Source organism: Oryctolagus cuniculus, unplaced genomic scaffold (assembly GCF_964237555.1).
Source record: "Oryctolagus cuniculus unplaced genomic scaffold, mOryCun1.1 SCAFFOLD_51, whole genome shotgun sequence".
In the NCBI taxonomy this organism is placed as follows: Eukaryota; Metazoa; Chordata; class Mammalia; order Lagomorpha; family Leporidae; genus Oryctolagus; species Oryctolagus cuniculus.
Genome location: NW_027208239.1, coordinates 681,182 through 708,043, shown reverse-complemented (window position 1 = coordinate 708,043; position 26,862 = coordinate 681,182). Strand labels below are relative to the sequence as shown.

At 40.6% G+C, this 26,862-nt stretch overlaps 1 long non-coding RNA gene across 1 annotated transcript in view; it reads right to left on the bottom strand.

The window, feature by feature from the left end:
- Positions 1 to 25,889, bottom strand: part of LOC138848058 (uncharacterized) — a 50,663-nt gene extending 24,774 nt beyond the window's left edge. The window contains exons 1-2 of the long non-coding RNA XR_011385919.1: positions 25,798 to 25,889; positions 22,387 to 22,519 (exon numbers count right to left, since the gene is read on the bottom strand). This is a non-coding gene — a long non-coding RNA (uncharacterized lncRNA). The remainder of the gene's footprint in view (positions 1 to 22,386; positions 22,520 to 25,797) is intronic.
- Positions 25,890 to 26,862: the final 973 nt, after the last annotated feature.

Sequence of the window (26,862 nt, the reverse complement as noted above, 5' to 3'; positions counted from 1 at the left end):
GCTAACTCATTAGCACATATTGCATTCTTTACATCTGGGTAATCATGATAATTCACTTTTAAATGATTAACAGATCTGCTGTTATATATAAATACATGCTTTTCCAAAAATCATACAATAAGCAGGCTACATAATTTACTTCAAGTAAAATTGCCATATCCAGTCCTACAATTGTAAATAAGACAGTTTCAATTGTTCAGCATTATCAATTATAAATTCCAATAGCGTAGCAATAGTCATAAAAATAAAGGATCCGATGCTGTGGTGTAGCAAGTAAAGCTGTGGCTTGCAGTGCTGACATCCCACATGGGTGCCAGTTCAAGTCCTGGCTACTCAAATTACTATCCATCTTTTTAGGCAAGTAAGACTTACTATCCAGCAGTAGAGGATGGCCCAGGCCCTTGGGCTCCTGCACCTGCATAGGAGACCCAAAAGATGCTGCTAGCTCCTGGCTATGGATCGGCACAGCTCCAGCCATTGTGGCCAAATGGGGAGTGAACTAGCGGTTGGAAGACTGCTCTCTCTCTCTCTCTCTCTCCTTCTCTGTGTGTGTAACACTGAATTTCAAGTAAAATAAATGAATCTTTTTTTAAAAAGGACGAAATAAAAAGGAAGATGAATATTATAAAATTGTTTAACTTTTATTTAATAAATATAAATTTCCAAAGTACAGCTTTTGGATTACAGTGGGTTCCCCTACCCCATAACTTCCCTCCCACCCATAACCCTCCTATTTCCTGCTCCCTCTCATATCCCAGAATATTACAAAATTGTATAAAAGACATTTGTACAGTAAACAAATATACTGATTTCTAATGTAATATTTGAATACTTGAAGCAGCAAGGCTAAGTACTTCTTAGCCAAAATAACATGTTTTGTCCAGTGTAAAACCCATTTACCATCCCAATACACAAAGGGATTTGGGGCAATAAGGAAAAAAAGAAGTCCACACATGCAGAAATTTTAAGCAAAACAAAATAGAGAATGTATTTAGTTTCATGAAAATCACACGAGAATTAATAGTATTCCACTCATTTCCAATAAATATTTTTAAGTTTAATGAATGAATGAATTTTCAGTTACATAGCAGAAAGCTTCTACCCTCTCCCATAAAACTGAAAAAGAAACTTTTTAAAAGTAAAAACTGATGAAAGAATTCTGCAATACATGTTAATGTTAAGTAGCCCAGCAGAGTTTATTTAGAAATACAAACACACACACAGAAAATAAATACATTAAAATCTTACTGAATAGGTCAGTAATAGTTCAGGATCCAATATAGTGTGCAAAAGATTCTGGATTTCCCAGTCACTTTGTATAGGAAATGATGTGCTTTGCTATGTAGCATGTACCTGTAGATTCCTGAACACCTCCACTTTGCTTCTTACCCTGAGTCCTAGCAAATACAGGAACACAGCTGTTGAATCATTCATTTTCTGGATTTGGGAATATCAAAGAATTAATCAGTATAGAAAATTGTACAGCAGAGACCAAATATCCAAGGAAGTTCAGGAAAATGAATTGAACAAGTCAAACTACTATGAATGTATACTGAATGCTCTGTTTTAATATGTCTTACTTACCTAAAAAGACATGAGGGCTATTGCTCTCTCTCTCTTAATACAACTAAGGAGAAGATATCACCAATGCTCAAGAAAAATGAATAGACAGCAGAGCTAATACAAAATCCCAAAAATCTAAAATAGAAAAACTGGATATGCACTCTTTACACATACAATGAAGTGACAATGAAGTAGAACAAATCTAAAATTAGAAAAACTTCTTTTTTTAAAGATTTATTTATTTATTTGAAAGTCAGAGTTACACAGAGAGGCAGAGAAGAGAGAGGGGTCTTCCATTCACTGGTTTACTGCCCAGTTGGCTGCAATGGCCAGAGTTGCTCCGATCCAAAGCCAGGAGCAAGGAGCTTCTTCCAGGTCTCCCACATGGGTGCAGGGGCCCAGGACTTGGGCCATCTTCTACTGCTTTCCCAGGCTATAGCAGAGATCTGGATCCATATGAGATGCCAGCACTGCAAGTGGTGGCTCTACCCACTACGCCACACCGCTGGCCCCAAAAATTCTTGTCAAATTAAGAACATTTAACCTTTGTTTTAGAGTGCATTATTAAAATATCTAAATTGGGGGAATACATAATTTCTTTCTTTAGAAATCAGAAGAGAAAAAGAACACTTCAAGGCTACTGTGACACCACACAGAAGGAATGGAGAATCATGACCTCAATTAGCCTAGGGACAGAATAAAAGGGAGGGAAACAGGAACAACAGAATTAAGATGAATAAGCTTTGACAGCTGAGAGAATCTGAATGTAAAGAAAAGGCATCCAGTTAACTGAACCAATAGAGATAAGTCTGAGAGGAAAAAACATTGTTAAGACATATTAATGGGGCCAGAGCTGTGGCTTAGTAAAGTCAAAAAAAATCAAAAATTTGTCGTTAAATTATATAATTAAAAAAGATAAAAAAAGATATTCAATCTTAAGTCTCTATAGCATAAGATATACATCAATTTTCCCAGGTTCTATTTGCATTTATTAACAAAGTTACATGGGTATAATCACTACAGTGACTCCAATAAGTCTTTTTATAAAAATTATTTTTTATTTTGACAGGCAGAATGGATAGTGAGAGAGACAGAGAGAAAGGTCTTCCTTTTTTTCTGTTGGATTACCCCCCAGTGGCTGCTGCAGCCAGTTTGCTGGACTTGAAGAGGAGCAACTGGGACAGAATCTGGCACTCCCAGCAGGACTAGAACTCGGTGTGCCTGTGCTGCAGGTGGAGGATTAGCCTATTGAGCCATGGCACCAGCCTCCAATAACTCTTAACCTGAGATGCAACTAAACTTAACAAGGATACTCAATAGGAATTTTAGAAGAATTCCAAAATATGTATCAGAATAAAAATAAATACTTTTCTTGGTACATCTCTTTTTAACTATACTATTGTCCAAATTTCCAATTGTCAGAATTACAAAAAAAATCCCAGAAGCAGCAGAGTTGGTCCAACATGATGAGGAATACAATTAAGTTTTTCAGTTACAACTTACCTAGAGAAAATGAGAATTCTCAGATCCCAGATTAAAATAACCAAGAAGGCCCAATAAAAGAAAACTCAATGTCTTCATACACTAACATTTATTACCTCAGATGTGTTTAACAAAAAGGTGATTATTCCAGCTATATCCCATTAGGTAACCCAATTTTAGCTGCTAAATCCAATTAAAAAAAAAGCACCTCATGATATATTACTAAAATCATATTGCTATATACCATCCACAATGTCCACTGAACCTTATACCTAATGTTAACAGATCTGATGAAAATCAATAGATAAATGATGTGTCTTAACCAAGTGTGGCAAATGCGTTTTGTTCAAAGTTTTTCCAAAAATCCTGAGTCTCAGTTTGCCTTCACCTTGAAAAGAAACTTTTGAGGTTTACAAATCAGTCCAGCTTCTTTGGGCCTCCCTCCAATGCAAGGGGCTAAAATCCATCAAAATAAACTCTAGGCACTGTCCTTGTGCTCCCAGTGACTTTTTCACTCTAGGGGCTCACAAACCTTCTAAATTCTTTAGATCACCTGTGATGTCCATTAGTTCTCAAAGACTACGATGCAAGTAATTTCCCCTCTTGGAACCTTGTTATTAACTGTGCTGTATGAGAAATGAAGTCTCCTACACACCTTGTGCTTACGATTCTCCAAACCATGTTGTCTGCTAGGACTTTGGCCATGAATATAGGACAGCAATACCTGAACATGATTACTGAGATCTCCTTAATAAAGGATAGACTGGGGCCAGCACTGTGGTGCAGTGGTGTAATCCTTTACTTGCAATGCTGGCACCCCATATGAGCACCAGTTCTAGTCCCCATTTCTCCTTTTCCCATCCAGCTCTCTGCAATAGCCTGGGAAAGCAGTAGAAGCTGTTCCAAGTGCTTTGGTCCCTGCCAAAATATGGGAGACCTGGAAATTGCTAGCTCAGATTGGCCCAGCTGCAGACATTGCAGTCATTGGCGGAGTAAATGAGCATATGGAAGACCTTTCTCTCTGTCTCTTCCTCTCACTGTCTGTAAGTAAACCTGTCAAATACATAAATAAATTCTTTATATATATATTTACATTTATTTATATATATTTATGTATATAAATATATTCATATATAAAATATATTATAATTTAGCATATAATATCTTATATGTGTTAATTAAAATAGATAATATTATATAATTTATTATAAGTATTATATATAATATATATTTTTTAATAACTACTTTAACAAAATTTCTCAGAACCCATCTAATCCAAACCTAGGACAATTGGGAGCTGTTGTACTTGGCCCACCCATAATTGAAATGGATTCTAAATCCTTCAACTGCAAGGAGAGTATCATAGACATTAATGCTCCAAACGGATCCAGTTCTCTGCTAATGTGTCTGGAAAAGCAGCACAGGGTGACTCAAATATTGGGGCTCCTGCACCCTTGTGAGAGACCTGGAAGAAGCCCCTGGCTCCTGATATCAGTCTGGCCTAGCCACAGTCATTGCAGCCATTTGAGGAGTGAACAAACCAGGAGGAAGATCAATCTCTCCCATTCTCTCTTTCTAGTGCTGCCTTTCAAATTCATAAAAGGATCATTAAGAAAATAGATCACTTCAATAAATTTGCCATTGCTCAGTCATGATGACTTTTACTACCTTCAGTTCTTTTTCAAAAGATTTATTTATTGGAAAGGCAGATAGAGGAGCTGGTGGTTGTGGTGCAGTGGACAAAGCTGCTATCTGTTACATTGCCATCCTCTCCGTGCACCAGTTCAAGTACCAGCTATTCCATTTCTGATCCAGCTCCTTACCAATGGACTGAAAAAGCAGGGAAAGATGGCCCAAGTGCCTGGGATGCTGCCACGCACATTGCAGGAAAAGCTCCTGGCTTCAACCTGGCCACACTCTGGCTATTAAAGTCATCTCAAAAATGAATTAGGTGGTGGAAGATTTCTGTCACTCCCTCTCTCTGTAACTCTTTCAAATAAGTAATTAAATATTTTAATATGATTAACAAAAAGGCAGAGAGACACATAGATAAAAAAGAAGGAAAGAGAAGCAGAGAGATCTCCCATCTTCTGGTTCACTTTCTATATGGCTACAACTGTGCAAGACCAGGTTTCAAATCCCCATTGAGGTTACAGTTCTCCAAATTAGATGACAGGAAGGAAACAATTTGAGCTATTATCCGTTGCTTCCTAGGGGTATTAACATGAAATTGGTTTGGAAGTGGAGTACCCAAAACTCAGATTAGCACTGCAATATAGGATGTGGGCATCTGTTGTGACTGCTAACAAATTGGAAATCCTAGAGGAAAAATCAACAGATTCCTGGACATACACAATATACCAAAATTGAGTCATGAAGACACATAGAAAAGCTAAACAAACCAAAAACCAAGACAGAGATTGGATGAGTAATAAAGACCCTCCCAACAAGCAAAAGTCCAGGATCAGACAGCCTCACTATTGAATTCTACAGGACTTTTAAAGAACTAATCATTCTCAAATTATTCAACACAATTGAAAGAGAGACAATCCTCTCAAACTCCTTCTATTAATCCTGCATCACCCTAATTCTTCAACTAGAAAAAGATACAGTTGAGAGAGAGTACTATAGAAAAATATCCCTGATGGGGGCCAGTGCCATAGCACACTGGGTTGATCCTCCACCCGTGGAGACAGCATCCCCTATGGGTGCCAGTTCTGGTCCCGGTTGCTGCTATTCCAGTCCAGCTTTCTGCTCTGGACTGGGAGGGCAGTGGAGGATGGCCCAAGTGCCTGGGTCCCTGCACCCGCATGGGTGACCAGGGAGATGCTCCTAACTCTGGCTTCCGATTGAACCAGCACCACCTGTTGTGCCATATGGAGCATAAACAAGCAGATAAAATACTTCTGTCTCTCTGCCTCTGCCTCTCCCTATAATTAACTACACCTTTCAAATAAATAATTCTTTTGAAAAAGTCAACAAACAATAAAGGCTGGTGGAGAGGGAGAGAAAAAGGTACCCTAACCCACTGTTGGTGGGAATGAAGCTAGTACAGCCATTATGGAAGGCAGTATCAAAGTTCCTCAGAAATCTGAAAACAAACATACCATATGATCCTGCCATCTGACTCCTAGGAATTTATCCACATGAAATGAAATAGAATATGCATAGGCATAGTTATCTGTACCCTCATGTTTATTACAGCTCAATTCATAATAGCTAACATGGAATCAACCCAGAAGTCCATCAACTGGTGACTGGAAAAAGAATATGAGCTATATATACAGTGTAAAATACTATTCAGCCATAATTGTGAATGAAATCCTATCTTTTGTAACTAAATGGATGAACTGGAAAAAAGTATGCTTCATGAAAGAAGCCAGCCCCCAAAAGACAAATACCATATGTTTTCTCTGACTGGTGGTAATTAATATATAGACAACGAAAAGTAGCATATGAGTTAAATTGATATTTTGAGATTTGAGTATTGTTCATAGCACTTTTCTGAGCTCTTTGATAGAGTAAACAACATATACTCATTGATATTTCTGCTACTACTTGCTGAATTCTTTATTTTGTAGAGGGTTAAAGCTTGTGATTCTAAAATAAAATCAAAGCATGCAGCTGTCAAAATTAAAAGAAAATAAAACGAGAAGGAGGGAGTTGGAAATATGAGACCAAGGGAAGATAGGGTAGGATGTTATCAGTTTGCTCTTCAATCTGTATATATAAATTACATGAAGTTTGTTCACTTAATATGCATTTAAAAATATAAACTTAACACTGGAAAAAAAAGACCTGAGATCAGTGTTTTCTGGATCACCATTAAAAAAATTTAGTCTTCATTTATGTCTGACCATATTTAATTTCTTATTTATTTATTTTATAAGAAAATTAACATCACCATTCCTAACAAGTCCATCCTGCTTCATCCATATCTATCAGTTCCCACTATGCTAATAATTTCTCATGAACTTAAATCCATATCATCTTAAAGTGATGTAATGTGGGGCAGGCGCTGTGGCATACCAGATAAAGTTGCTTCCTGCAATGCTGGCAAGCCATGTGGGTGCCAGTTCAAGACGTGGCTGCTCCACTTCTGAACCAGCTCTCTGCTATGGCCTTGGAAAGCAGTAGAAGGTGGCCCAAGTCCTTGGGGCCTTGCACACATGAGAGATCCGGAAGTAGCTCCTGGCTTCGGATTGACACAGACCAGCCATTGCGGCCAACTGGGAGTAAACCAGCAGATGGAAGACCTCTATGTTTCTGTCTGTCTGTCTCTCTCTCTACCTCTCCCCTATTTGTGCAACTCTTTCAAATAAATAAATCTTTAAGAAAAAAGCCAGAATCATGTCATTATTTATGTGTTTTAGAGGCTTTGCAGATGTTGATTACATGTGCCATGAAAACCCATCAAAATGCAAATCCTATAAGAGGCAACTCCATGTGCACTAAACTGGTAAAATCCAGTGCATGTGTTGAGAAAAACACACTAGCAATACATTTCAAAAAGCTGTGAAATATTATAAGTGGCTGTCAAAAGCTAAAAATCTGACAATGACTCATTATGTCATTTATTTATACATAATGCTGAGAAAATCAGAAGTATTTGTTAAAAATTCTGCTAAAATGCACTAGATTTATAATTTTTAAATGCATCATTCCTAGATGTAATGCAGTCCTGTGCTACTTTAGAGTATCAGAAATTTAAAATGCTGGACTTGTGCTGTGTTGGAGCAGGTTAACTCCCTGGCCTGAAGCACCAGCATCCCATATGGGGGCCGGTTCAATACTCAGCTGCTCCACTTCTGATCCTGCTCTCTGCTATGGACTGGGAAAGTAGTAGAAGGTGGCCCAAGTCCTTGGGCCCCTGTACCCATCTGGGAGACCTGGAACTAGCTCCTGGCTCCTGGCATCGGATCAGCACAGCTCTGGCAGTTGCAATCAATTAGGGAGTGAACATCAGATGGAAGACCTCTCTCTTTCTCTCTGGCTCTTCTCTCTGTCTGTAACTCAACTTGTAAATAAATAAATAAATCTTTAAAACAATTAAGAAATTTAAAAAGGGAAAGGTTTTTAAAAATGTATTTATTTATTGTGAGGCAGAATTACAGATATAGAGAGGAAGAGAAGGAGAGGTCTTCTATCGACTGGTTCCCCCCTAAATGGCCAGAATGGCTGGAGCTGGGCCGATCTGAAGCCAGGTGCCAGAAGCCAGGAGCCAGCAGCTTCCTCCAGGTCTCTCACATGGGTGCAGGGGCCCAAGAACTCAGGGCATATTGCACTGCTTTCCTAGGCCATTAGTAAAGAGCTGGATTGGAAGTGCAGGAGCAGGGACTCAAACTGGTGCCCATGTGGGATGCTGGTGCTGCAGGTGGATGCTTAATCTACTATTCCACAAAGTGGGCCCAGGGAAAGGTTTTAGGAAGACATCTTTCATGTAGACTAGGCTGCAATATTGCAAGGTAAGGTTTAGCTTTTATTCCCACACATCAGTATTCATCTTTTAGCAACTATAAATACTGAATATCATACATATAGACATAAATATAGGTAATTGCAGATTTTTTTGTCATTCTTTCTAATTCTCTTTTTAATGTCTGCTAATAGGCCATCTTATGGATTATTATATTGATGTTACCCATACACAACCATCAGGCATTTCCACTGTTGAATGTGTTTATGTGTACAGGTAGTTTTGTTTGTGTGTACATGAATGCACATTTGATGGAGATAGCACTGACAGTAATACTGTGAGAATTCCTAACGCTGATTTCAAACTTTCTGTCCTCCGCAGAGATGGCTGTCATTGAAGTAGACCACAGGGCCCCTTTTGCTGTTGTGAACTGAAATGTGCCTCCCTAAAACTCAAACACTGAAGTGCTAATCACCAACATGACTTTACCTGAGGAAAGTAGTTTTAAGCAGATCAAATGATAGATGTGTCTGTCACATCGGAGAAAGGCTTCTGGAAAACTCGAGCCTATTAGCACCTTGATCTGATATTTTCTACCTCTACAACTCTGAGAAGTAAAATTCTATGATGTAAATCATATTCTCTGTGGTATTTTCTTAGCAAATTAATATATCCTCATTTCTGCCAGCATTTTCTGCTGTCATCTAGAAGGTCCTCGTGATTAGCAGAGAAATATAGAAACTAATAACTATGATTTTTGATTACCAATTATCTACTAACACAAAAAAGATATCCCAGAAGCAACCTACTACCATCCTCCAGGACCCAGAAAAAAAAAAAAAAAAGGAATGAGTCAAGATGCAGGGCAGTAGAAAAAAGTGAATAATGAAAGATCACAGCAGAAGTAAATAAGGAAGGGTTTGATGCTGTGGTGTAGTGGGTTAAAGCCTTGACCTGCTGTGCATGCATCCCATATGTTGCTGCTAGGAGACCAGGTGCTCCACTTCCAATCCAGCTCCCTACTAATGCACCTGGGAAATTGGTGGAAGATGGACTGTGTTCTACAGTTCTGGCACCCACATGAGAGACTTGGAAGAAGCATCTGGCCTTTCAAATAAATAAATAAATCTTAAAAAAAATAGAAGCAGTGTTAGCACTATTGGAAAACAGACAAATAGTTCAATGGAAAAGAATAGGCAGCTGAAATTTACCGACTTTTCTACAGGCAACTCCTATTTAACAAAGGAAAGAAAACAAACAGGAAAAAGAAGAATCCCTTTAGCATATGGTTTAAAGGAAAGTGATTATCCATATGTAGAAGCCTGAAAATATACCCAACACCTCATACACTATGTAAAAGCAACTCATGGTGAATTAAAAGTCTAAATATAAAACCAAAAACTAAGTAAACATATGAGAAACTATAAAACATAAGCATAGACAACAGTTTTGGGTAAGATTCCAAAAGCACAAGTAACAAAAATAAAATATAGAAATTTGAGCATATCAAATTAAGATACATCTTCACAACAAAGTATTCAACAGAATGAACATACAATGGACAGAATGGCAGGAAACATTGAAAACTCTGACTATGACAAAAGATTGATAGCCAGAACATACATATATAGAACTGGAAAAACTCCAAACAAGAAGTAAAATGTACACTTAAGAAATGGGCAATGATCAGAATAGATGTTTCTCAGAAGAGGAAATCTCAATGGTCAAGACATAGATGAACATGCCCAATATCACTAGCCATTAGGGAAATGTAAATCAAAACCAATAGCAGACTCCATCTGTGGGAGAAGACAATGCTTGGGTTTTCATTTGTGCAACAAGTGGGTTTAGAGGACCCTGTTCACCATAAGAGGGCAGAGTCTACATGGAAGTAAGGAAACCTTAATGTTTTCCTAATGGGCTTGTTAAATTCTTGACCAGTGCCTATTACCTTTGCCGCAAACTTTCCAGTCTCACTACTTTCCTGCTTCTTCCTCTTCTCTGTGGCTTGCAAAAACAGTGTACCTTCTATATATGGAGGATACTTTTGTTTTGTTTTATTCCTCCTATCTCATGATGTTCCTCTAAGAAATCACAACCCTCCAAGTATTCATTAATTTATGCAGTCTGCAGTTTTCATGGGCTACTACATGGCAAAGTACTAGGTTAAAGGAAAGGTATAGGTCAGGAACTGAGCAAAGTTCACAATGATGAAGCCATTGGGGAAATGAACCTGATGGAAGACCCCTCTCTCTCTCTCTCTCTCTCTCTCTCTCTCTGCCTCTCCTTCTCTCTCTGTGTAACTCTGATTTTCAAATAAATAAATAAATCTTTAAAAACTAACTAAATAAATATACTAATAACCTGGTGGCAACACCTTTCTATCAGAACATGTGAAGCACTCAAACACAGTTTGTCCCAGAAAGTCAGCCATAGTTTTCAAGGGCACGTCTTCTACTCCATTTGTGGACACCTCTGTGTGGCGTAAGGGACACTTATTTCTTCCCCTCTTCTTTCTTACCACTCTCACAGTTATAACTTCTATCGATGCTTCCACAGACCAGTCTCTATGAAATTGTAGAACTAATATCCTCCCATGTCAAAAATGTCATGGGTTTAAACACAGAACCAAAATAAAACAAGTAACTGGCTTTCTTAATTACACAGTGTGGAAAGTAAGATTCTCAGTGGATCACTGGGTAACTGTAAAGTACTGCGCAGAGAAAAACTGTAACTTATCTGTATTTATGATGCTGTAATTCTCCACTTTATGCATACTCAGATTAAAAGAGCTCCCGTTAGTGTGCAGCACTGTTGCATAGTGAGTAAAGCTACTGCCTTCAGTGTCAGCATCTTATATGGGTGCTGGTTGGGATCCTGGCTGCTGCACTTCCCATCCAGCTCTCTGCTGTGGCCTGGGAAAACAGTAGAAGATGGCCCAAATCCCTCATCTCCTGCACCCACCTATGAGACCTGGACAAAGCTCCTGGCTTCTGGTTGTGGATCCAAACAGCTCCAGCCATCTATCTCTGTTTCTGCCACTCGGTAACTCTGCCTTTCAATTAAATAAATAATTATTTAAAAAAACAGCTTCATCCCAGAAGAAGTTCCTGGCTACAGGATTCAGACTGGCACAGCTCCAGTTGTTGCTGCCAATTGGGGAGTGAACCATCGGACGGAAGACGTCTCTCTCTCTCTCTCTCTCTGTCTCTCTCCTCTCTCTGTGTAACTCTTTCAAATGAATAAATAAATCTTTAAAAATGTAGCTCCAGTTATTGACAACACAGTAGACTTGCATTAATTTTAGTTCCCTTCTCACTTTGCAAAGGGATCAGTGGCAGGTCAAAACAGTTGACAGCCTTGCTAACAGGAGAAGAGATAGCTGAAGACAGAAAATGAAAAGCAGCCAAATACATCATCAAAGAAAGAGAAGTGGACCCCATCCAACACAAACCTTTAAAAGTGGATGCTCACAATTAACGAGTGAAACAGCTGCCTACTGAAATCTTGTCTAGGGAGGGAAGATATCCTAAGTTCTGCTTCTGTAAACTCCAGTCATAAATCTGTCCTAATAAAGCTGTCCCTGGCATCTCTTTTACAAACACACTGGACCCACTGACCATTGGAAATTGTGGTCCTAAGTCATGTAGGCTGCCATTTAAACCCACCAATGCTGTAACAGCTAAGAAACTTGAATTTGATGCTGAGTTCTCAGGAAATCATTCCAGCTGTGCCTAGGGCCATTAATAGAAACTCCTTGGATCCTCCCCTGTCTCTGTGCCTGTTTGAAAGAAGGGAGTTTTCCCACCCCAGGTTTCTGGAACAGCTTCAAATTCCACATTGGAAAAATCTGATAACTAATACTTGAGAGGGATCAATGCATAAAGCAGCTATTCACGCTTCACACTGCTCCCCACCAGGAAGATGAGGTGCAGGATGAGAGCAGTGGGGCAGATCCTAGTCAGATCCTTCTTCCCACCCCTCTGCTGCCCCAGGCTCCCTGCTGAAGACCATCCAGCCCCACCCTGCAGGAACCAGCCCAGGAAACATCAAGAGACCAGGCCAGACTGCATTCTGAAAACACCCACAGTTGGAACCCAGCTTATTTAACTGTAGAGAGTGGGAGTCTTTCTGCCTTTCTTCCCTGCATATGCAAGTTCCCAGAATGCTGCCCTCTCTCTCCTGTAACCACTAAATAAAGCACATTAGGGACAGTTTGGATGAGGTTCTGCAGGAGAGAGTCCAGCCTGAGAAGCAGAGGTGGGAGACAGAACAGCCCAGGTCCCAGCCCTGACCTCAGGGGAAGTTGCCAGGATCACTGGTGCCCTGGCACCCACCCTTCTCCCACACATGTCCCCACCCCTTACTGCATGTCAAACCTGCAGCAGAAAGTCCCTGGAGCAGGTACGCTTTCTTCCAGAAACATGGGGAGCGAAGCGGGCAGTGTGGGGAAGAGAGTCCCTGGTACATGGGACCCACAGGCAGAAGATGAAGAGGGAAGAAGCAGTAGGAGGCAGGCTCAGGGTGAGCACTTGGAAACTGCCTGGGATTGCACGTGCAGGGCAGGAGTTGCAGTAAATGCCAGAGAAGGAGCAGCACAGCCCCTAGGGCTGACCCTGATCAGGGAATGAACTCCCTCTGGTCCAACTCAGACCCCCAGGGACTGGCTGTTAGCAGGCACATGGGCACAGGCATTTGGAAGGCAGAATAGGTCGGAGCTCCTGGGAACTCTGGGAAATGGAGTCCAGGCTGCAGCATTCATAGAGACACCAGCTGGCCCTCCCCAAAGGCTGCAGTCGGGGGTGGGTGCCCACAACCAGAGGGCATTTCCTTTTGTTCAGTCCCTCCTTCCTTTCCTTCCCCTCCAAAAATCTCAGGGATCAGTTGCTGTTCTTCCTTTCCTGAATCAAATCTGAAAGAGTGACACTCACTGCTGCTAACTGACCCCAAATCCTGGCTCCCTCATAACCTCTGTCTCTTCCAGAAAAATCTTATTTACTACTTTGGCCCTAGAAATCATAAATGACTATGATAGAATGTAACTTTTAACAGAGGTGAGGAAGGCATGGTTTAATATCCAGTTTTGAGAATACAATTTTCATTTGTATTTTATTGATGTTTATAGTTCTTTTAAGATTTATTGATTTATTTGGAAGTCAGAGTTACAGAGAAGGAGAGGCACACAGAGAGAGAGAGAGAGGTGTTTTCCATCTGCTGGTTCACTCCCCAATTGGCAGCAGCACCACAGCACCGACCCCTTATAGTTCTTTTCAAATCATTTTACACTGTCTTTTTATTCATCTAGTACAGAGACAGAAGAATGGACACAGAGCTAACATAGCTGAGTATTCAAGGAGACAGGTTAAGGGGTTAAATGCCTCATATCATATTATTTATACCTTAGATTAATTCTGGGGACAGTATTATCTGGAGTTTACAAAGTAGAAACTGAATGGAAAGAGCTTAGAAAAATACGGTGTTTTTTAATATCATTAAAAAGGCCAATCAAGGGGCCAGCACTGTGAAATAGCAGGTAAAGCTACTGCCAGCATGGACATTCCATATGGGTGGAGGTTGAGCCCGGCTAGTCTGCTTTCAATCCAACTCTCTGCTATGGCCAGGGAAAGCAGTGGAAGATGGCCCAAGTCCTTGGGCAGCTGCACCTGTGTGAGAGACCCAGAAGAACCCCCTGGCTGCTGGCATTGGAGCTGTACAGCTCCAGCCATTGTAACCAATTGGTGGGTGAACCAAAAGATGGAAGATGTCTCTCTCTCTCTCTCTCCCTTTCTACTCTGTGTAACTCTGACTTTCAAATAAATAAATAAATCTTTTTTTAGAGAGCCAATCAACATATAACACTAGCATAAAAATCTTTCTTTTGTCTTGGGTCTCAGTTTTTAAAATCTGATTTCTCAAAGGGAAAAAATGTGAGAGAGATGAAGTATACCGACAAAAATAATTTACTGTAATTATTTACTGTAATTATATATTGTAATGATGTACTGTAATTTACTGTAAAGAACCATATAGGATTATAACTTGTCTAGAAAACAAAGGAGATTCAAAGTTGCTATTATTTCATGGTTATTTTTTCTTATTTTTAATATCAAGATAGTATATAAATATTATGCACTCCTAGGTATTTGTGTGTTGTTTGATATGTTTTATTTTTAAGCAGAAATTCAAAGAGATAACTGGCTAACATGGAGTTCTGTGTTTCTGATTACTTCTCTCAATTAGAGATCATGGGATTAGAGTTGGTGCTAGATTAAGAATGCTTCAATTTTTATCCACTGACTTCACACCAGCATTTACTATGTTAAACAATATTCTTGGGGTAGATGGCTCTTTCTTGCCAGACTGTAAACTTCATGGGGTCTAGAAACATATTTGCTTTGACACTAAAACTCAGCATCTTGACAGTCAGTCTTTTAGTTGAATAAATACATGATATACAAAATAAATATTTCTGCCCCTCAAGAACTGCCTAAGAGAGAAGAAAATAGAAATCAATTTGATGATTCTCAGTATTAGGTGAATATATAATTTGTCGTTCTGACATAAGCTTGGTCATAAAAAGGGCATATGAATAATTACACACAGTTGAAGTGTATGAACACCTAGGGCCAAGCGGGATAAATGTTCACCCTAGCTATGTATGGCACTCCATGTCAATAGGAGAGGAAGGAGGAAGAGGGGAGGGAGTGTAGGTGGGGAGGTGGTTACGGAGGGAAGAATCACCATGCTCATTACTTAGCAGCAAAGAGGGAATCTGTGATCATTTGTTGCTTAAGAAACGGTGATAGGCATTATTTAATTATAATGCAGGCATCAGTGTTCTCCTGTCTCTGAAATAGGAAGTCTATAACTCAGAATTCCTTGCTGTTTCATCAAAAACAATTCAAAACAAAAACCTAATTAAGCATAAGAGGAAGTTATGCATTAGAAGTCTATTCTAATCTCTAGGAGGTTCAGGGGTTGGAAAATTCATCCAAAATCTTGCTGCCAAATGTCCCATACATTTTCCATGACCACTATCCATAAGCATAAGCTCTTTAAAAAAAGATTTATTTATTTGAAAGTCAGAGTTACACAGAGAGAGGAGAGGCACAGAGAGAGAGAGAGAGAGAGAGAGAATCTTCCATCTGCTGGTTTACTCCCCAATTGGATGCAATGGCCAGAGCTGAGCTGATCCAAAGCCAGGAGCTAGGAGTTTCTTCCAGGTCTCCCATGTGGGTTCAGGGGTGCAAAGACGTGGGCCATCTTATATTGCTTTCTCAGGCCATAGCACAGCTGGATCATAAGAGGAGCAGCTGGGACTTGAACCAGTGACCATATGGGATGCTGGCACTGCAGGAGGCAGCCTTACCTGCTACACTACAGCACCAGCCCCCATAAGCCCTATCTTCTGCAGAACCAGCACCCCAGACACCAGCCACCACATGGCATCCCATGGCACACTCACCCCTGGCAATGTTCTGCAGCTCCTGCTCCTCTCCACTTTCACTGGAAGAATCTGCAACTCCTTGTTTTCATGCAAGTAATTCTGATTCAGATGATGCCCCTGACACAATTGGCTGGCAAGTGCCATGGCATGTGTCCACGGCCTAGCTAAATGCAAAGCTGGAACATTTTAAACTTTTCACTACCATGGTGAGACACGGACTCCATCTAATGAAGTAGGGGATTTTTCAGGGAGTCTAGAGAATCAAATATGACAAAATGACAAATCTTAACCAAAGAGTGCTGTGGTACAGATGAAGAGAACCCAAAATGTATTTTTCTATCTTTTCTTTTCTGAGTTAAGTGCCTAAAAACAAAGCCAATGAGGGTTAAACAGACCCATTCTGAAAATTCCTTAACATCTTCATTTTCATCCAAATTAATATATTGCTTGAAGAAAATAAATTTTACATAAATGAAAATGCAGTACCACAGACAAGTGTACAGAACATAGGCCCTCGGTTAGCTTCAAACCATCTGGGTCCATTAATGTGTTCTTCCAGAATCAAAGCTGCAGTACAATAGAACCACAGCCTCTGACATTCCTCCTCCACCCCAATGGATCTTGGGTTTTCCTCCCACCTCCCCCTCCTGTGAATACATCAGTAGCAGAACAAATGGAATCCAAAGATACGATGATGTTATTTAACATGGAATAAACATAGTGTTTTAGTCAGTACAATCCTCAATACTACACTAATAATTCCGAGTTCACTGATTATGAAAGTAAGTATAAGAAATCTCTTCCTAAGTAATCATAACATCGAGAGCTGAATGTAGACTTTCAAAGTGAAAGAGAGAATTGTGTAGAGATGTGTATCTCTATAATACAGATTTACCGCTGTACTTTATAGACAGTACACCATGTTTGTATTTTTTTTGGCAGTCTAGCATAGTTTATTATATCCAGCTTGTCACTTTGGAAATTTTATGATTAGACACTAATATACAACAAATTTTGAATCCTTACAGATAATATAGAGCACCCTAGGTCCTCCCAAGGGCAGAAAACAGACCAAGAGCTCATAGACTGGCTGCAACTGCAAGAAGCAGATGAAGATATCGTCAGAAAGATACATATTCCTGCAGTGTGGCTGCTGAGCAGTTCTGCCCTTATGGATCTCATCTCTGTTTCAGATCATTAAAGAAAGTTGATGCTTTATGAAATTTCTAAAGATTTCACTAATGAGAATCTAAGATATCTTCACTATGCTAAGAGCCTCAGAACAGCCCAAAGACTTGTGCCATCTATTGCTTTCCCAGGCCATAGCAGAGAGCTGGATCAGAAGAGGAGCAGCCGGGACTAGAGCCGGAGCCCATATGGGATGCTGACACTTCAGGCCAGTGCTTTAACCCGCTGTGCCACAGCACTGGCCACAATGTAGTATTTCTAATAGAAGAGATGGTTAAGTCATTAACTCCTCTAAAATACAAGTTAAGTATTAGTTTTTAAACTCTGCTTCATTCATGAGAACAACAAAATTTTCTCTCTTTGCTTCTGGGTATGTAAATTTTCTTCTAAGAAATTAATCATGACTTTTACATCTCAGACCCTATTATGAGTAAGTAGAGAATATTGTGGGGTCATACGCTCATTCTATCAAAGGAACATTTCTCCAATTAAAGAAAACATTATGGGCATCCCATATGGGCACTGGTTGGAGTCCTTGCTGCTCCACTTCTGATCCAGCTCCTTGCTATGGCCTGGGAAAGCAGTAGAAAATGGCCCAAGTGCTTGGGCCCATGCACATGCATGGGAGACCTTGAAGCTCCTGGCTCTTGGCTTCAGATGAGCCCAGCTCCAGCCGTTGCAGCCAACTGGAAAGTGAACCAGCAGATGGAAGACTTCTCTCTCTCTATGCAACTCTGCCTTTCAAATAAATAAATCAATCTTTGGGAAAAAAAAAGATGTCCAAGTCTTACATCAGAGTACTGGGCTTCAGTGCCTAGCTCTGGTTCCTAACTCCAGCTTCATGCAAATACTGATCCTATAAGGCAGCACTGATGGCTCAAGTATTCAGGTTTCTGCCCACACATGGGAGATTAAGAATGAGTTCATGGGCTGGCGCCATGGCTCACTTGGTAAATCCTCTGCCTGCAGCACCAGCATTCCATTTGTGTGCCGTGTTCTAGTCCTGGTTATTCTTCTTCCAGTCCAGCTCTCTGCTGTGGCATGGGAGGGCAGTGGAGGATGGCCCAAGTGCTTAGGCTCCTGCACCTTCATGGAAAACCAGGAAGAAGCACCTGGCTACGGGCTTTGAATTGGCATGGTGCCAGCTGTAGTGGCCATTTGGGGAATGAACCAGCAGATGGAAGACCTTTCTTTCTGTTTCTCTCACTGTCTTTATCTCTACCTGTCAAATAATCAAAAAAATTGAGTTCACACTCCTGGCTTCAGCCTGACCCAGTTCTGGCTGTTGCAGGCATTTGGGGGAGTAAAGCAGAGAATCAGAGTGCATTTTCATTCTCTCTCCCTCTGCCTCCTAATTAAGTAAAAAAAAATTAAAGACACTCAAACTGGACTAAAGGAAATAATATAGGTAAGTGTTCCACTTCTTTCATATGACCAACAACTAGGTACTAAAAGTTTTCAGTTTTTCCACTCACCACATCCTTTGCCCATGGCATTTAATTTCCTAGGTTTTAATTTTTCTTTTCCCTAGGTAAAATGTGACCACTTGGTGCCAGTGCTGTAGCATGAGGTAAGACACTGCCTGCAATGCCGGTAACCCATATGGGTGCTATCTGAGTCTCAGCAGCTCCCCTTCCAATCCGGCTTCCTGCTAATGGTCCCAGAAAAGCAACAGAAGATAACTGGGGCCCTGCCACCCACATGGGACACCCAGATGAAGTTCCTGTCTTCAGTCTGGCCCAGCCCAGGCCACTGCAGCCACCTGAGGAGTAAACCAGCAGATAGATAATCTGTCTCTTCCACTCTGCTACATTTTCAAATATATGCATCAATCTTCCTTTAAAAAATAAAAACAAAAACCATTTAAGCTTTCAAAGGTATACAAGAAAGAAGTTTACAGCACTGATAAATTCAGGACCTAAACCATCTTCATGAGTGAAAAAAGCAAAGCAAAGAGCAATATACAGAATGATACTGAGTGGGTTTTTAAAAGCATATATTTTGATCCCTAAATTTCTAAACCATGAACATGATTATTACATAAATATATTTATATATTTTTAAGAATTGTTTTATTTACTTGAGAAAGGTCTTCCATCTGTGGCTTCACTCCCCAAATTACTGAAAACCTGGGGCTGGGCCAGGGCAAAGCCAGGAGTAGGGGCCAATGCTATGGCACAGCAGATTTACAACCTTAGCTTGAAGCACTGGCTCCCATAAGGGTGCTGGTGAAAGACGGGGCTGCTCCACTTCTGATCAAGCTTACAGCTTATGGTCTGGGAAAACAGTAGGAGATGGCCCAAGTCCTTGGGCCCCTGCACCTAAGTGGGAGACCTGGAAGAAGCTCCTGGTTCCTGGCTTCAGATCAGCACAGCTCCAGCCATTGCAACCAGTTGGGGAGTAAACCATCAGATGGAAGACCTCCCTCTCTCTCTCTCTGTGTGTGTGTGTGTGTGTGTGTGTAACTCTTTCAAATAAATAAACAAATCTTTAAAAAAAAAGCCAGGAGTCAGGGAAATTTCATCCAGGTCCCTCGCTTGGGTGCAGGACCCAAGGATTTGTACCATATTCTTCTGCTTTCCTAGGTATGTTAGCAGGGAGCTGGATCAGAAGTAGAACATGCAATTGGTGCCCATAGAGGATGCTAGTGCTGCAGCTGTTGGTATAACCCATTTTTGCCACAGTGCTGGCCCCGACAATTTTTAATTCCTAGGAATTAACAGGGATGAAAGAAGTATGGCAGGATACCTTTTTATCAGAAAAAATATTTTATTTATTTGAAAATGTTATATAGAGATGTAGAGAGAGAGAGAGAGAGAGAGAGAGAGAGAATCTTCTGTCTGCTGGTTCACTGCCCAAATGGCTACAATGGACAGAGCTGAGCTGATCTGAAGCCAGGAGCAAGGAGCTTTTTCTGGGTCTCCCACATGAGCAAAAGGGCCCAAGGACTTGGGCCATCCTCTACTGCTTTCCCAGGTGCATTAGCAGGAGGCTGGACTGGAAGTGGAGCAGCTGGAACTCTACCAGCTCTCATATGGGATGCCTGTATTTCAGGCCAGGGCTTTAACCTGATGTGCCACAGTGCTGGCTCCAACAGGTGACCTTTTACTCTCAATAATCTCTTCTTGCTATTGGCAGCAGTTTGTAATTTTTTGTTTATTTGCCTTCTTCTTAATCTATATTTTTAAAAAATTACAAAATGTTCCAGCACCCTGAGAACCTCCATCACAATGGCGTACAATCAGATGTTCATCCACAAAGTGTGGTGTAGATGCAAGGTGGAAAATGCAAGGTGAGTTGATTCATCTTTCTCAGGCTGTGGTTTCCATGGGCAACTTTTACAACCAACTGCCTTATTTGTTCCTCTTCCACAGAGTGGAACACATGTTAAGTCATCCTATTTAGCCAAAAGCCAGTGGCAGCACTTCAATATGTCATCAATCCAGGGCCAGCATTGTGGCACAAAGGAGTAAGTTGCCAACTGCAACAGCAGCATGCCTTATGGCACTGCTTTGAGACTCACCTCCTTCACTTCTCATCCAGCTCTTTGCTTGGAAAAGGAGCAAAGATTGCCCAAGAGTTTGGGTTCCTGCACCCACATGGGGGACTGGGACAGAGTTCCAGGGTCCTGGCTTCAGCCTGGCTAGCCCCAGCTATTGTGGCCATCTGGAAGTGAGCCAGCAGATGAAAGATAGAGATCTCTCTCTCTCCCTCTCTCTCTCTCTCTTCCTTTTACCTAAGCATACATTACATAAATAAATGAAAATGCATCAATATAGCAACTTTTTGAGGAAAAGTCTTCTGATTATTGCAGGTATTGTCTCAATGCATAAAAATATTCAGACACAAAAATTATAAACTGATTTATATTTATATTTCTCAACCACATACTTTTCAGAAAAAATTGTCTGCCGTTCAGCATCAGGTATCAGTCTGAAAGCATTCATTAAAAAATCAAGTTATTTTACTAAACACAAAAACATCTAGTATAGGCTGCATATAAACCAGTGGCTTCCATGGGTATACACAGATTGATTTTTGTTAATTTACAGGGATCACTGCACTTCCCTGGCATGGAGCTGTCTGAAGAGTTTAAACACTGATTGGTGTGGCATTATTTCTGATATTTGCTTATTATCCAGAGTGCATTTATTAAATATCTATCTTGAACTCCACACTCTATAAATCTATTTCAAATATGTAGATATTTAATGGTACTTACACACTTACGAACTGAGCTAATCCTCCTAACTTCTCTCTGGAAAAGCTATGCCTTTGACATTGCTTTTTTTCACTCATATGGAAATGCATAATATGCTTCTGTATGGTACTTCAGAATTTATAAAAGGCTTTTCAGGTAAGATTTACATAACATCATGTGAAAGTGGCCAAAGGACACAGTCTTCTCATTACAGAGGGGAGAGGTATGAAGTCACTCTCTGAACAGTTACTCAGATTCTGTCAGTCAGGTTCAGAATCTTATTAGGTATCAGATACACATCTAGATTTTTTTCCCTACTGTCTCTGTCAGAATTCCCAGCCTATGAGTGAACTTTAGTCTGAATGAATGCTAATATTCAAGGTTCTAAGTGAAAAAATTACTGAGGTTTGTATTGGTGAGTAAAGCATGTGTCTAAACATTACATGTATTTAATAATAAGTATTGAATCACATGAAACTGAATATAAGATTATGCAAATTTTTAAGATGAAGAGCATATATTTAAAACCACATTCTTACATTTTGCAAACGTGTTGAAACAGCTTACTGGAGCATGTGTTTGGCATAGTGGTAAAGCCTTCCACATCCCAGTCAGAATGCCCAGGGCTCAAGCCCTAGCCCTGCTTCTGCTTCTGGCTTCCTGCTAACAGAACCCTGGGAGGCAGCAGCTGATGGCTCAAGTACTTGAGTCCCTGCCACCTGTGTGGGAGACCCACACTGAGTTCCTCGCTTCAGCCTGAACCAGCTCTGGTTGGTGCAGACATTTGAGGAATGAGCAGTAAATGGAAGGGCTCTCTCTGCCTTTCAAATAAACAAAAATAACTATACAGACCTTTTCTTAAGGTGTCTTGCTCACTTCTAAATGATTTCCCTTTTCACAGTAAAATACCTAACTGTCCTCTTTAGTAACAGTGCATGTTTTGCTCTCCATGTCCACTCCTGAGCTCCAAGTACTGGCAGCTCACCCTAGCAAACTGACTGGTTCCAATGTTCAAGTACTCATCTCCCATTCTCTTTTGGTGGGTCTACCGGAAAGAAAGGAGAGTATCTACAGTAATTAATATCTTACTGTTGCTCTTGCTGTCCACCTGCAGACCTGAAGGATGACCAGCTGAATACACACTGTGAAGTTCTGGACGTAGTTTCCAAACTTCAGTCACTTTGCAGCAGAGGGACTCTGTTCTCATCAATCACCTGAAAGCCTGCAGGAGTAGGGAGAAGCTGTGTTTGAAGAATTCACAAATACAGTGCATTGAAGCCAACCACTACCACCCCCACCACACCCCTACTTCAGGGTTCTGGCAAATCCCAAACCAGGAGTTTGGGACCAGCAGTGGTTCAGGAGGTGACCTCAACTCCTTACTCTGAACAGCTCCAAAGTGCCTGGTGCACCCAGCGGGAGCTCAGCGCCTCGACTTCCCGCCCTCCTGCCCTCCCCACCAGGAATTCGGCTCCCAGAGCCTCCAGGAAGCCTGCAACAGACCCGCAGACAGGAATGTGTGTCCAGAGCTAACCCAAAATACAGGCCCAGCTCAAGTGTCACTTCCCCACAAAGTCACTGTCTTCTACTCCCTCCCGGACGGGTGTAGGCCAGCACCCAGCACTCGCAGTTGCAGCATTTGTGGTTCACCCATTCTCCCTTGAGGGATGATGCCCCCGTGGGAACCCTGCTCCACCTGCGGGCAGGGCTGGGGGAAGAAGGGCTGAGCCAGCCTCCACCCTAGGAAAGTCCAGAGCCCCAGCGCCCTTGCCGGTCATGGGTTCTCCCTGAGTGTGCTCTGAGCCAGGGCCACAGCCATCAGCAGCTCTCTTGCTTCCAGAATCTGATGCTGGGCAGCTCAGGCTCAGCCCAGCAGGGGGCATCAGGCCAATCATTGCTGCCCTGGGGCAGGACTAGAGCTGCAAGACCCACCCCATGATAGGCTGGCTATGAAGGCAGTGGTCATTGGTGGGCAGCTAGTAGTTGCGGTGTGTGTGGGTGATGTGGGTGGTGTTAGGTTCTTGGCCGTCCCATTTTGTACCTTGTGGCTAGAATGCAGGTGGTGGCCCGAGAGTCAGGAGGGGCAGGAGAAGAAGAGAGAGACCTTGTGAGTGCAACTGTCCACCTCTCCCACCAGCCCTGCTGGCTGAGGCTTGCAGCATGTGCTGCAGTTGGGGAAGCAATGAAGGCTGAGTCTCAGCAGGAAAACCAAGTGCGTGGTGCTAATTTGCTCGCTGACGCAGCATCTATGTGGTCTGCATGGGCAGACAGGGGGAAGGGTTTGGTAGGAGGGTGCTGGAGGCACACTGGGCCCTTGTGCAGCAGGGGGGTGGTAGCTCATTGCCTCTTTCATCTCTCCATTCATGCAAGTCATTCATAAATCCCACATAGAGGAACAAGTGAGCAGGGGTCAGGAGCAGTGCTCTAATGTTTAGGCATTTTACTTTGTGGAGGGGGTTGTATCCTTGTCAGCCTACATTCAAAAAAGATACTCTGTCCCAGGAAAACAAGAAGACTAGGAGAGTCAGCATACCCAAATTGTTTCTTTTAATTTTAAAGACTCTCTTGTGTCCAACTGTGGTCACTATGTTAAAAGGAATATTTAGAAGACTGTGAACATTTTGAATGTTGAGCAAGGAGTTGCTCTCCTATGACATGGGTGAATCTATTGTAAGAACAATATGCATGAGTACATTCTTATAGAATATTTCTGCAGTGGTTTTTGAGTTCTTACAGATTTGAGTTTTATAAAATGATGCCAAATCATTATATTTACTTGTTTACTCAAGAGACACAAATATTTTTCTTTAAAGTGAAGAAACAAATTGTAAATGTTGAGAAGCAATTAATTTTGGGATGTGGTAATTTGCAATAACCAGTAAGGATGGCTAATATATATATATATACATATATATATGTACAAATTTAAAATGCAAACCAAGAAGTGAAAAATGTTTTTGTTACTTTAAAAATGAACGTTATAAATTCTCTCCTTAAACTATATTTCACCGGGTACGTGGCTCACAAGGCTAATCCTCCGCCTGCAGTGCTGGCACCCCAGGTTCTAGTCCCGGTTGCTCCTCTTCCAGTCCATCTCTCTGCTGTGGCCCAGGAGAGCAATGGAGGATGGCCCAAGTGCTTGGGCCCTGCACCCACATGGGAGATCGGGAGGCCATGGTGGCCATTTGGTGGGTGAACCAATGGAAGGAAGACCTTTCTCTCTGTCTCTCTCACTGTCTAACTCTGCCTGGCAAAAAATAAATAAATAAATAAATAAATTTTGCCTTGTACACTCTCAGTTCTTATTCTGAAGATGTTAAAGTGTATCACATTTTTATTGAGAAGCAAAGAAAAATGTTCCACTTTAGAATATTAAAAACATACAATTTAAATTTTGCTGAACAGCTTGTAATAGTTGAATTTGTATTTTTAGGCATAAATGTGTTTTCTTCTTGATGTATTATGACAGATATATTATTTTCATGGTAGTGGAATGTATGAGGTAAATGATCCAACAGATTTGTTTTCATTAGATCAAACTTTCCATGGGGTACCTAAACTTAGAATGAGTTTGATATCACAACACTATTTACATTCTCTGTAAGAAAAATAAAGGACATTTGTCCCTAGATTTCAAATCACAGAATGAGATAGTCCAATTTATTTTTGGTTTTCCGTGATGTATTGCTGTGTTTTATAATACCATACATTCATGAAAAATAGATTTTTATTCAAAAGTTCACATTTGTGCCACTTTTTTTTCTGTAGGTCTAAAATTTTTCTAAAGGTCAATCTTTCTATAAAAAAGTTCATATGTGTTGCCTGATGTAATCAATTTCTTTTTTTCTAGATTTATTTTTATTTATTTGAAAGACAGAGTTATGTAGAGAGGTAGAGACAGAGAGAAAAGTCTTCAATCTGCTGGTTCACTTCCCAATTGGCTGCAAAAGCCGGAGCTGAGCTGATCTGAAGCCTGGAGCCAGGAGCTTTTCTCAGGTCTCCCACACAGGTGCAGGGGCCCAAGGACTTGAGCCATCCTCTGATGCTTTCCCAGGTGCATTAGCAAGGAGCCAGATCAGAAGTGGAGCAACTGGAACTCAAACCAGCACCCATATGGGATGCTGGCACCCTAGGTTGGGGTTTTAACATGCTGTGCCACAGCACTGGCCCCTGTAATCAATTTCTAAAGTGTATACACTGACAAGAAGAATTACACAAAGTACACTCATCTAACAAGGCATATCTTTGCTAAATTTAAAGACAATGGCTTTACCTGCTACACGTAATGCTAGCCTCAAGTATTTGCTTTGGAGCAATACTCATCTGCAGTTTTCATAGGTTTTATCAGAAAGTATCATTTGATAGTAAATCCTTTTAGTGAATATATGAAATAGATCAAACATTGAATTTGTGAAAAAAAATGGCTGCCATTCAGATCATGCCAAGTCTAAGGCTTTGCCACTTCATGATTATATATCCTTGGGCAAACCAGTTACTTACCTCTTCATGCCTCAGTTGCATTTTCTTTAAAGTTAAAATAACAGGAGCTACCTCCATTTTTCTGGAAACATAAAATTCAGGAAACATCACCTGGTATAAAATAAATGTTAGCAATTATTATTATTATCTATTCACATTTTCCTAAATAAAGGTATTTAAATATCTGTGCCTTTATGCTTAATGTTGTAGTGTACACATTTAGATACAACTCAAAATTTATTTGAAATTATATACATTCAAGTTTTGTAAAACTTCATATTTTGCTTGACATGGTAACTCAAACTAGATTCAATTCCTTTTAATTTGATGAGTGAGCCATTTCTTATCTAATTCCCTGGATAATGTAACTTATTCACTCATTTGTGCTTTGTGATGATACCTGCCTCTTTGTCAAAACAGTAACTAAACTGCATCCTTTTTGGTCAAAAATAAATCAATAGAGTAAATTGGTATTTAAAGAAAGGGACTATTCTTTGGCAGTAATCTTAAACTAGCACATTGATGCACTTTGGTAAGTGCATTGGAGACTTGCTGATTGTGTATGTACATTTGTGAATGTATGTATGGTACATGGGTATGTGTGTGTGTGTGTGTGTGTGTGTGCTCAATTTAAAGCTACAATAAAATTGTAGCATTATCCAAAGAAATAATTCTAGAAAATCATAGTTTGCAATGATTTTTGCTCTTTGGAGATTATGATGTTTAGATGATGCCTAAAGTTTCTGTGAATTTTTTTCAGAATTCTAGTAATATACAACACTGAAATTCATAAAGAAGGGGAAAATAGTTGGGTTCAAAGATATCATTAGACTACAGAACCAATCAGCCATAATTCAGGCCTCCAAATTAAACTACTTGTATGAGAAAATTTAAGTAGTTGTATTGATGTCACATATTGTTTGCAAACAAATGTATCTTTTTAAAAATTATTTATCTATTTACTTATTTATTTGAAAGCCAGAGTTACACAGAGAGAGAAGAAGAGGCAGAAAGGAGAGAGGGAGGTCTTCCATCTGCTGGTTCACTCCCCAATTGGCTGCAATGACTAGAGCTGCACCGACCCAA